Source organism: Heterodontus francisci, chromosome 13 (assembly GCF_036365525.1).
Source record: "Heterodontus francisci isolate sHetFra1 chromosome 13, sHetFra1.hap1, whole genome shotgun sequence".
Taxonomy (NCBI): Eukaryota; Metazoa; Chordata; class Chondrichthyes; order Heterodontiformes; family Heterodontidae; genus Heterodontus; species Heterodontus francisci.
In genome coordinates, this window is record NC_090383.1 from 65,614,770 (window position 1) to 65,627,637 (window position 12,868).

Genomic DNA, 12,868 nt, shown 5'->3' on the forward strand with positions numbered 1-12,868 from the left:
TTTCCAACCCCATATTATCTCCATCACAAAGATAGCCTGCATCCATCTCCATTACATTGTACTAGACTCTGGAATTCTCTCTCTTAACCTCCCTGTCTCTTCACTTCTATCTCTCCTCCTTAAAACTTACCTCTTTGGTCAAGCTTGTAGATGTCCTCCCAAAGCTCCTTCTTTTGCTTGGTGTCAATGTTTGATTATACTCCCATGAAATACCTCGAGATGTTTTCCAACTTTAAACATGCTATATTTTGTTGTTGTTTCAGAAATAGGTTCAAGAGGATGAAGGAAAGAAACAGTATAAGATTTCTCATCAGGTCCACTTGAAGTTGAGTTCACGGGAATTCTACCCAGCCAATCATATCTCTGACATCAGTGCCATTTAAAAAAGTGGCCATGCTCCAGAAATGGATAAAGCCTTTGATTGGGAACTTGCCTGTTGGTAGGTGGTAAATTGAAGACTGCTGTGTGACCTAAAGGCCTTAAAGGGATAAGATTCATGGTTTGGCCAATTTGGAGCACAGCAAGCTTGTTTAAAAATGCACTGTCTGTAAGGCAAGTAGGACATTATTGACATTTCCGAAAAGAAGTAAGGCAGATGAGGCAGTCGCTGCCACAGGCCACCATGCAGAGCAGTAATGGGAGCTGGTGTCACCAGTGTGAATGCCATAAATAATATCCCATATATATGGAACCAATGTAAGATGATGATTAATGGATTAACAAAGATTGGAGTATACACCATTCCCACTAATGAAATAAATTATACTTATGGCTACCTCCCAATCATACTGTCTTAGACTAATTTCACAGCTTACCATGAATGCCCCTTATGCAGTCGGGTGTACTTTAATATCTGAACCTTCACCTCCAATAGTTTCTTCATTCACATTCTTAGACACATTCAGCTGAAACAACCTCTTCCACCAAATGTAACTAAATGTTGCATGTACAGCTTATTACATCCTCCAGGAATTGCATCTGATACCTGGTTATAGCCACATGTCATACTGACAACTATCCGAATTCGCTGCATTGCTGTATCAAGTATGCGGGCAGATATTTACTACTTGTGCAAGCAAAACTAGCGCCAAGTATCTCACTAAACAGGGAGAAATGTGTTTTAAATCGTTCTGTGTTTTGATGACATTAGGTTGGCTGTACACTTTATATACTGGAACTTTTCGCTTCTTCTACTCTTCCAGGGAGAGGCACCAACATGTTGCACCATGGACATTTGACAAAATTATTGACTCAGCCACTAACATGAGGGCAATTAATCTGTATATAAAGTGTACAGCCAACCTAATGTCATCAAAATACAGAACGATTTAAAACACATTTCTCCCTGTTTAGTGAGATACTTGGCGCTAGTTTTGCTTGCACAAGTAGTAAATATCTGCCCGCATACTTGATACAGCGATGCAGCAAATTCGGATAGATGTCCAGCTGTCAGGAGTGATTCTGATCGACCTCTCCCCCCTCTGTGTGTCCATCCCCTTCTCCCCTGTGTCCATCCCACTCTCCCTCTCTGTGTCCATCCCCTCTCCCCCTCCCATGTCCATCCCACTTTCTTCCCCTCCCCCCATGTCCATCCTGCTCTCTTCCCCTCCCCACCCTGCCCATCCCCCACCATGTCCATTCCCCTCTCACCCCCCTTTCCCCCCCTCCCCCCCCCCACCGCCTCTGCTCCTTGGGTCAGTGTTTGTTTAAAGGGCTGCCTAACTCTCAGCATGCTCCCTCCACGCTGCACCTCTGGGTGTGTGCTGGCCCTCTTCCTGCAGCAGCCATTCCCACTCACTCCCTCAACAGCGCAAAAACAGCAGGAGTGCCTGATCCCAGGACACCTGCGCTGTGAACCACCAATCAGCGCGCATCCCGCCCAGGCAGCCCGCTGTCAGTCACAGACACTGAGCAATCACAGACAGGCGTCTGCTGTCCGTCAGACACAGGTCACACCTCCACCTGATGTACACTTTAATAGGAAAGCTGTCAATCAAAGCCAAGCCACGGGCAGCCTGCTGTCAGTCAGAGGACTGGCGGGCGAGATGGAAACCACGGACTTCAAAGTTTTTTACCACGCACACTGGTGTCCATGTACGGACACGTTGCCGACCCCTGCTCTAGCCTTGTTATGTGGAGGCAGTCTTAGAAATCCTTAGTGTAGTAAGTGCAGGAGATGGGCATGAGAAAGGAGTTCCACCAACTCAGGTTTATGATAATCTCCTAGTGCTATTCTTTCTCATCTTATTCTCTCATTTACTTACTGGCATTAAAGCATACATTGAGGCCCTTTATCACACCATTCCTTCTACAGAAAATGGAGTAAATGTTGCTCAGAACAACACAATTATCTTCTCTTTCTCCAGATATGCTGAAAAAAAGCAGATCTAGGCCCCAGTACCTCTGAGCACACCAGTTGTTCAGAATATCATGCACTCTATCCCTTCTAAGCATTCATTTGGATGCTTTCGCCATGGGAGATTTGCACAGTGAGCCAGAGGGAAGTGCGCCTGGGTGACACCACAGAATAAATGAGCAACACCAGATGAGGAAGAGGAACCTGATGTCCTGTGAGTCCTACATTGGCTGATGAGACTGGAGGTCTGAACTTCAGACCTCTGTCATAAACATCTACAGTTCCAAAGTGGAATGGTCCAGAATTACATATTTTGGGATTAGTTAGAGAGAACCATGAAGTAGGATTTCATTGCTGCCATTGAAAATGCTGCTCCACCACAATGAGGGAGTTGCCAATAACAGGAGCCTGCCTGCAAAGGGCACGGACAATAGTGCTGTCTCTCAGAACACCAACACATCCACGTTATCCTGCCAGCACCTTTTGATGTTTGCAATTGCAGCAGAAATCATATAGGACAGGATGAAGCATGAGAGGAGATGCAAGGTGCTCAGAGGACTGGGAGAGACAAACAGCTTTAGAATAAACAGCAGTTCAGAAACAGGAGGGATCAGACAGGGGAGGGAAATAAGAGAAAGACTAAAATTTGTTCTGGGCAAATCACGGTTGACTAAGTTGATTTGCGTTTTTTGATGAGGTGTTTTCAGGGTTCAGCACTAGGACCCCTACTGTTTTGATATACATTAATGGCTTGGACTTGGGGGTAGAGGCACAATTCTGAAATTTGTAATTGCCACAAAACTTGGAACTATAGTAACAATGAATATCATTATGTATAGAGTAGGTATGGAAAAGGACAAGGAAAAATTAACTGTGCAAATATTCAATTGCAGGAAGGCTAATTTCAGTGAGTTGAAAAGGGATTTGGTCCAGATGGATTGGAATCAAAGATTGGCAGGTAAAACAGCCAATGAGCAATGGCAGACCTTTAAAGAGGAGATACTTCAGGTGCAAGCTAGACACAGTCCCATAAGGGAGAAAGAAAGGGCATCCAAAGCTAGAGCTCTCTGGATGGCTAATCATATAGCAATTAAAATGAATAAATAATTCATCATTCAAGCTGAATGCAATAAAGTACAGGGGAGAACTGAAAAAAGAAATAAGCGGGGCAAAGACTGTGAATGAGAATAGATTAGTGGCTAACATAAAGGGAACCCAAAAGTCTTTTCTTTTTGAGAGTCTGCATGGCTCTCGGGTGGCAAGCCTTCAGCACCAGACTACAGTTGGGGAGCAGAGAGAAGGAAGGGAGGGATCAAATGGACCACAGAGGAGATCGAAAGCCAGAAAGGAGATTGAAACCTTTGGGGGAGATTGAAGGATAGAGGGGCTATTGGAGGCTGGAAGGGACATTTGGAGGCATTGGGGGAGAGAGATCAGAAGTGTCGAGTGGGAAGATCAGAGTCAGAAGTGAGGGAAATTGGAAGGGCTGGGAGGGAAGAGATCTGAGGGGTTAGGGGGAGATTGGAGACCATAGCCGAGGTGTGCAAGCGAGGGAGGGAGAAAGGGATTGGAAAGATAGGAGAGGAAATGGGAGATCATGGATCAGCTGGCTAGGGTTAAATTTAAAATGGAGATTAAAACTGAGGCACAGCCTCATTATATTTAAATGAAGAACCCACCTCCTGGGAATGGGTTGGTTGCCTAATCCCTGCCTGCCTGCCCTGTTGAAACCAGAGGTGGGTGGGTTTGAGGGGGTTTGGGATCAGGTTTGAAATTTTTAATAGGCTGTGTTTGCTGATAATGCAACCACTAGGTGGCACAGTACTTGCACATGAGCAAATGCAGCCTCATCGACTGAAATGTCACTGTCTGAAATGTTTTGGCAGCTGTCAGTAGTAAGGATGGTGCTGCTCAATTCAACAAAAACAAATGAAACCCAATTGCCCACAGTGGCTGCGATCGCCACCTCCGTGCCACCCCCAACAGAACCTCGCTCCCTCCTGCCATCGCGCTTCTCTTCGCTGCTGCCTCCCACACCTGTCTGCTCACATCTTGCTTCACGCCTCGCCACTTCTCACCCCTTGGCCACTCGCTTCCCGCTTGCAGTCTCCCTCCCCTCCCCTGGTTATCTGTACGGGGAAGAAAGGCAGCGACCGTGGGAGGGAGCAGGACCAGAAGCAGGTGGAAGCGGGGACCAGAAGTGGAAGGGAGTGGGGAAGCAGGGATAGAGCAGAGGGGAGGAAGTGGTGAGGCCGGGAGTGAGTGGCCCAAAGGTAGGTGGGGGGTGAAGTGGGGAGCGAGCAGCTGAGGGAGGAGAAGTGGCGAGGTGGGGAGTGAGCAGTGAGCTGATTTTGCAGTATGCGATGACTTTTTCGGACAAATGCGTGAATTAGTCCTGGCTAGCCAGGTGCTGATATAGGCTGCGCATGCGCAGCACCATACTGACAGCAAGGGTCCGTTCTGTGCATGTGCAAAGCTGGGAGCTCTCTGATGACGTTGGCGCTGGGCTGCGTTGTCAGGAGACACTTTGTTTTTAATATTTCAAAACCCCACCTGACCCAAACCCACCATCTTTGAAGGATTAAAATTCTCATGAACCCAGGACAAAATTAATTGTCACTGGGAAAAATGTAGATTAATAAATGAAAGCCAGCATGGGTTTGTTAAAGGAAAATTGAGTTTGACTAACTTTATTGAGTTATTTGATGAAGTAACAGAGGGGTGATGAAGGTAGTGTGGTTGATGTTGTGTATACAGACCTTCAAAAGGCGTTTATTAGATAAAGCACCACATAATAGACTTGTTAGCAAAACTGAAGTCCTTGGGATTAAAGGGACGGTGGCTATGTGGATACAAATTTGGCTAAGGGGCAGAAAGCAGGGAGTATTGGTGAACAGTTAGTTTTCAGACTGGAGTGAAGTGTACAGTGATGTACCCCAGGGGTCAGTGTTGGGCCCACTGCTCTTTTTGATAAATATCAATGACTTGGACTAGGGTATTCAGTGCATCATTTCAAAGTTTGTAGGTAACATGAAACACGGAAATATAGTAAACAGTAAGGAAGGTAGTAACCAAAGGACATAGATCTAAGGCAGGGGTGACCAACCTTTTCGCATGAGGGGCCACATTATAATTTTTGTTCTACATTAGGGGGCTGGTGAGCAAATTTCAATAAGATAAAGGTATTAGAAATTTATTTTACTATTAATCAAATCAACAAAAAATGTGCATTTTTGTGAACAAGCTTTAAATGAGAAGACTTTCCAGCAAGTCTGGCAGTATCTGTGGAGAGAGAAGCAGAATTAACATTCAGACCTTGCTTGCAGAAGTAAACAATGTCTGTCTGCATGCTTGATGTAGCGATGCGGAGTATTCCAGATAGACGTCCATCTGTCAGGAGTGATCTTGATCGCCCTCTCTGTCTGTCTCCCACTCTCTGTCTGTGTCTGTCTGTGTGTGTGTCTCTCTGTCTGTCTCTGTGTGACTTTGTCTCTCTCTGTCTGTCTCTGCCTGTCTCTGTCTTTCTCTGTCTCTGTGTTTTCTTTGTCTGTCTCTGTCTCTCTGTCGCCGTGTTTCTCTCACTCTCTGTCTCTGTGTGTCTGTGCGTGTATCTCTCTCTGTGTCTCTGTCTGTCTGTCTCTGTGTCTGTCACTCTCTCTCTCTCCCCCCTCTCCCTCTATGAATACCACCCCCCCCCCCCCCCCCAGCTCCAATGGCCCAGTTATCCAAGCACCCTACTCCTGGTTACCCCAGCACCCTGATCCTATGGCCAGGTTACCCTGGCACCCTGCTCCCAGAGCCCGGGCTTGGGCCCTTCCGCCTCCTCAGGTGGCTGCTTGGTGACAGTAGCAGAGATGAAGGTCCTGGGGCCCAGACTGGGTCCATACACAGTCAGAGCCAGTGCTGGGTCTGGGGCCTGAGCTCAAAGTCGTGAAGGCCGCACTGGAAATGGGCAGGAAGCATTGGCAGACAGGCAGCTCAGCCTGGATGATGCCATCTTACTAAAGAAGCCAGAACATCAGGTACTGAAGAGCGTCCACCATCATGGTAAAGGTGGACAAGCGCAGTGAGGTGTCTTCGCCATGTCAGTAAAGGAGCTGCAGCTATTGTCAGTCACAGAAAGTTTTGGCGGGCCGGAAGAAACCAGTGGCGGATTTCCAGTGGAAATTTCTCATCCTTGGCAGGCCGGATGGTAACGTTTGGTGGAGCAGATTCTAGACTGCGGAACGTACGTTGGACAACCCTGAGCTAAGGTAACTGACAAAAGAACTAGAGGTGCCATGAGAAAAAAAATACACAGTGAATTGTTATGTTTTGGTATACACTGTATGAAAGGGTAATGAAAGCAGATTCAATAATAACTTGCAAAAGGGAATTGGATAAATCCTTATTTAGAGATACAGCACTGAAACAGGCCCTTCGGCCCACCGAGTCTATGCCAACCAACAACCACCCATTTATACTAATAACCCGACAGTAATCCCATACACCCTACCACCTACCTACACTAGGGGCAATTTACAATGGCCAATTTACCTATCACCTGCAAGTCTTTGGCTGTGGGAGGAAACCGGAGCACCCGGCGAAAACCCACACAGTCACAGGGAGAACTTGCAAACTTGCACAGGCAGTACCCAGAATCGAACCCACGTCCCTGGAGCTGTGAGGCTGCCATGCTAACCACTGCGCCACTGTGCCGTCCTTGAAAAGGAAACATTTGCAGGGCTATGGGGAAAGATCAGGGAAGTGAGAATAATTGGATGACTTTTTCAAAGAACTGGCACAGGCATGATGGACCAAATGGCCTCCTTCTTTGCTGTATGATTCTATGACATGGTGCCCACACGATAATTGCATATGCTGGAAACAAGTCCGTCTCATGACTCAGCTGCTGGAAGCTGAAAACCACCTCAAATCCAAGTGCTCCTAAGCACACACAGCAACCAGCCACCTCATGCACTCCTGCCAATGAAACAGCAGCTAGATGAATTACAAGATTAGGTTTAAGATAATATACATTAGCCTCTGTCATCAAGAGAAAGCAAACACTAAATATTCACATAAAGCATGATTTGAGATTTTTTTTTAAATGACTGTATTGAAGTTGCAAGAACCAAGTGTTATTGCAAAGGTTTCTGAGCATGTTTCATCTAGTGCCAGGAATTTGAGAGATGCCTGGAAGATTTAAGGCATCATAGGAGAAGGCATGCTGTTTGGGGGCATGCCGAGATGTAAACAATGCTGCTAATGCAGTGACCACATTTCCAAAAGGTGTCCTGTTTTAGAACTTGCCAAATGATTCTCTCAACTGATGTCAATTCTGTTCTGCAGTCAGTTCTGGTGGTCCCCTTTTTACGCTTGGGAACTTTCCTCGTCTAGGCCGTCTACAATGTTGTCTCTCTGCATGATGAAGTTGTGCAGCACAATAACATGATAGTTGAAACCTCAACTGAGCTGTATTCAGGATGCCCAGTCATCCAACTCTGTGCTACATTAACATGTCAATTTTGTTCTTTGTAAAGATATAGATATGTTTTTACATTATTAATGTAGAACAAAGAGCAGTTAATGTAGCAATTATGGTTAAACTATATGAGTCAATCAAAATTGGTTTGACCTGTACACTAGCAGACCTTGGGCTAGAAATTGGTATGCTCCAGTTTTTGGGCACGGGATTTGGTATTCGCGATCTGTCTGCACCGACTCCAAACAAGATGGGCAGCACATAAATTTGATACATCCATCTCATTTGCTTGATTGTTGCATATCGCCAAGTGGGTCCCACGCTGCTGGCATCCTCTGCATGCTACGGGCTGCCTCTGTGCTCAACAAGGAAGCCAATCAGTGTTGTGCAGAAACCATCTTGTGCAGCAAGCCTGCTCTTCTTAAAGGTACGTTGCCCCTCTTAAAGGGAAGCTGCACCGAATAATATTAGTGGATTTTAAGTGATGGAAAATTGAACACGAGGGCAGACAGAGGGTTCCAGGGTGACAGATGTTGCGTTGGAGGCATTAATGGTGACGCTGGGTAGTAGCAGAGATGTCATGGTTCCATGAGGGGCCAGGACGCTTTCAAGAACCACACTCAGAAGGGAGTCGGAGCAGGTCATCAGGGAGGTCAATTCCCGGCATCTAGCCCTGACGACTTGGCAGCAGTGCCACAAGGAGTCTAATGATCTCACGTGGGTGGTTAAGGTCAGTAAAAGCATCTGCACATGACCTCTCCTACCCAGCAATCTCTCATGCTGCTTATTGCTCCACACCTCCATCATTCACCCATCAGTACACTCTGGTCCTCCGGCCTAACATCCAGATATGCCACCTCATCCCTCATACACCGACAAATGCTGCCATCCTCACACCCACCTCTGGCCATCCCAACACACCTCCAGCTATTCAGCTAGAGCAGAGCTGGTGAGGGACAATGATGCCTGCATCTCCTGAGACCTACGGAGGAGATGGTTCTCAGCATCATGGGATCAGTTGCAACAGAGTCTGTGTCATGTGGCATCACTGAAAACGTTGAGGATGACAATATCTTCGTGCCTTATGCCCTTTCTCAACTTCTAGCTCACCCTCATCCTGCTATCTGGCATGATGTGCAAGCTGCAGATAGTGTGACCATGTATGTTTAAAAAGCATGCCTGCACAGCTTTCCAGCAAAGGCTGGGGATGCCAGCAAGGCCTCCCTTCTGCACCCCTTTCAATCACAATGACACTTCAGGACCAAAACAATAGTTTGGGAAGAACAAAGATAGGAAGCAAATGGAGAAGGATGAAATTTTACAGAATGTAATAGGATCTGGACCCTATCTTTCTGTACATTTAGCAATCTGTTAGGTCATAAAACACCTAACAAAATGAAATCTCAGCAAAAATTGGAAATTTTATGATTGTTTCTAACATGGTATAAAGATGGATACAAAATTTCAAACAGTAGGAATTTTCACTACCTTCAAGGCAAAGTACTATGAGCAAGCCTGAATCGGCATCGCTCACAATTCCCAGTAAGTTCAATACATGCAAGTTTTTAGATGTAGGACTCCAGTACTGCTCTGTATGTTATCTTAAGATGAGTGCATTGATTCTATAATAAATGTAGTTAATTGTCAGCTATATTGCATGTATGCTAGACAGTGGAAGAAGCCTGCTACAGACAGAGATAAGCGATCCCACAACCATCTGATCAGATCAAAGTACTGCAGTCCTGCCACATCCAATTGCATATGGTAGTGGACAATTAAACAACTAATGGGAGGAGGAGGCTCCATGAATATCCATATCCTAAATGATTGTGCAGCCCAGCATGTCAGTGCAAAAGACAAGGATAAAGCATTCACATCCATCTTCAGCCATAAGTGCTGAGTGGATGATTCATCTCAGCTTCCTCCTAAGACACCCACCATTGCAGAATTCAGTCTTTATCCAATTCGATTCACTCCAAGTGATATCAAGAAATGGCTGAACAAAGGCCCTGACAACATGTAGTGCTGAAGACTTGTGCTTGAGAACTAGCTGCACCTCTAGCCAAGCTGTTCCAGTACAGCTACAACACTGGCATCTACACAACAAAGTGGAAAATTGCCCAGTTATGTCCTATCCACAAAAAGCTGGACAAATATAATCTAGTCAATTACTGCCCTATCACTCTACTCTCAATCATCGACAAAGTGAGGGAAGGTATCGTTGTCAATCAAGTGACACTTTTTTCACCAATAACCTGCTCACCCGTGCTCAATTTGGGTTCTGCCAGATTTGCACAGACTTCATTGCAACCCTGTCCAAAAATGGACAAAAGAGCTGAATGCCAGAGGTGAGATGAGAATGACTGTCCTTGACATCAAGGCAGCATTTTGCCAAGTATGACATCAAGGAGCCCTTGTAAAATTGAAGTAAATGGAAATCAGGGGCAGATCTCTCTGCTGGCTGGAGTCACACCTAGCATAAGGGAAGATAGTTGTAGTTGTTGGAAGCCAATCATCTCAGTCCCAGGATATTGCTGCAAGAGTTCCTCAGGACAGAGTCCTAAGCCCAAGCATATTCAGCTGCTTCATCAATTACCTGATTGACTCACCTCCTCACTCCCCAGAGCCTTTCCACCATCTACAAGGCACGTATCAGGATTGTGAGGGAATACTCTCCACTTGCCTGAATGAATGCCACTCCAACACCACTCAAGAAGCTTACTATCCAGGACAAAGCAGCCTGCTTGATCGGCATCCCATCCACCACCTGAAACATTCACGCCCTCTACCACCGGCGCACAGTGGCGGCAAGTGAGTACCACGAATAAGGTACACTGCAGCAACTCGCCAAGGCTTCTTCAATAGCACCTCCCTACGCATGACCTCTACCATCTAGAAAGACAAGGGCAGTGGGTGTATGGGAACATCACCCCTGAAAGTTCCCTTCTAAGTCACACACCATCCTGACTTGGAAATATATTGCTGTTCCTTCATTGCTTTGGGATCAAAATCCTAGAACTCCCTGCCTATAGGCACTGTGGGAGTACCTATGGACTGCAGTGGTTTAAGAAGATAGCTCACCACCAGCTGTTCAAGGGCAATTCAGGATGGGCAATTAATGCTGGCCTTGCTAACCGCACGCATATTCCATGAATCAGTAAATATAAAAAATTGACTCTCATTAGCTTTACAAATCACTTATTAAAAACAATGAGGATTATCCCAACATTCTTGATCATTACTTGAGAAGAGGCATGCAGCTGACTATACCTGTGTTCTGTTTGTCTTCTAGAATATTGTAAAGGTATAATGAGCCATGGATTGTCTTGACTGGCTAGAAACCACCCAGAGACTTTCCTTTCTGAGATAAATATTAGTGGAACTAACCTAAAATTAAGATATCAAGACAGTTACTTGGGAAATAAGCACTGATTTACATTACGTGGTGCTGTTGTTTGCCAAAAGATATACATTCAGAGGGTGCAATCCTTTCTTATTCATGTAGATAGTGGTATTATGATAAGGAGCATTATGATAAGGCTACTTGGGTGCAACCTATAACTCTCAAGAACCTTGGGAATCCTGTCAGTCTGTAAAATTGCAATGTCCTCTTATTCTTATTTATTTTATATATTTACAGGTAGTTTATATTGTTGATGTCCCCAGTGGTAGACTGGAATGAACATGAAGCATAAAAGATAGTAGCCAGTGTCACATTGAATCACTGGCAGCGCCATACCTGTGGAGCATTTTGGCCGCAGGTCTGTTTGAAGCACAGGCAGAACTTAGTCTCCCTTGTGAATCACATTCTCTGCATGCACTGACAAATAATTGTCCTTAATTGGCTAGAAGCCACACAGAGACTTTTCTTTCTGAGTTAATTATTGGTGGGATTAACCAAAATTTTGAAAACAGTTTCAGGACTCCCGATGGCTGTGTGCCTAATGGACAAACAATTGGCTTTACAACAACAACTTGCATTTATAAAACATCTTTAACGTAGTAAAATGTCCTAAGGCGGTTCACTGGAATGTTATGAAACAATGATTGACACGGGGCCACATAAGGAGATATTAGGACAGGCACCCAAAATTTTGGTCTAGAGGTAGGTTTCAAGGAGCATCTTAAAGGAGGAGAGGTAGAGGGGCAGAAGATTTAGAAATGAAATTAAAGAGCATAGGGCCCAGGCAGCTGAAGGCATGACTGCCAATAGTGGAGTGATGAAGATAGGGGATGTGCAAGAGGTCAGAATTGAAAGAGTGCAGCGATCCTGGAGGATTATACCTTCAATATCATTGCATGCACACAGATGTACTGCATGGTTTAATAACAAAGTAGACAATGCCGTGTAAATTTTCTTATTGTGTCTCTGCCTGTAGATTCTGTTGCAGTTGTATTGGTTCTATTGCCTCTGCTACAGCTTGACCTGCCTCTGTTGGCCCTTCTTGTCTTTCTCCAGAAAGGCACAGTTGTAGCTGATGGGGGAAAATAGCTACATCAAAATTGCCACAGTGGTTTTGAACATTTAAGTGACAAATCCAAAATAAACAAAACCTAAACTAAGAAACAGTTGGGAAATGGCTGGGAAATATTGCAAACAATCTTCTTACAGGGATATTCAAATTACCTTCCATATGCTGCTCAGTTCCTAGAAAGCCTGGATGTCCATGTTATAAGGAAGAGTAAATAACACCATGTTCGCCATTCACGAATAGAGGGAAACTACATAGTCCGATGTGTTAAAAGTTTATTGAAGTATTTAAATCAAATTCCCACCTAATTTAGGAAGGAGTTTCCTGTATCTATTAATTCCCCCATCGGAAATGTGCAAACTGGGGAAGATCCAGTGTAACTGATCTCCTCCCATTTTAAAATCAATAACATCCCTTTTATGCCTGAAATTCAGTTCTTATCAATTTAAAAATGTAATGTTCAAAAATGAATTTTTAAATGAGTCACTTCTAACTGACACACCTGTTCAAAGGGAACAGTTTCAAGTTTGGTTGAAATCTTGTCAAATACTTTTAGAATTTTGGGGTGACAAGCTA

At 44.9% G+C, this 12,868-nt stretch overlaps 1 protein-coding gene across 1 annotated transcript in view; it reads right to left on the reverse strand.

The window, feature by feature from the left end:
• The window catches only part of LOC137376798 (echinoderm microtubule-associated protein-like 6), a 741,885-nt gene that overhangs the window by 120,709 nt on the left and 608,308 nt on the right, over positions 1–12,868 (reverse strand). The gene's annotated exons all lie outside the window — the stretch shown is intronic.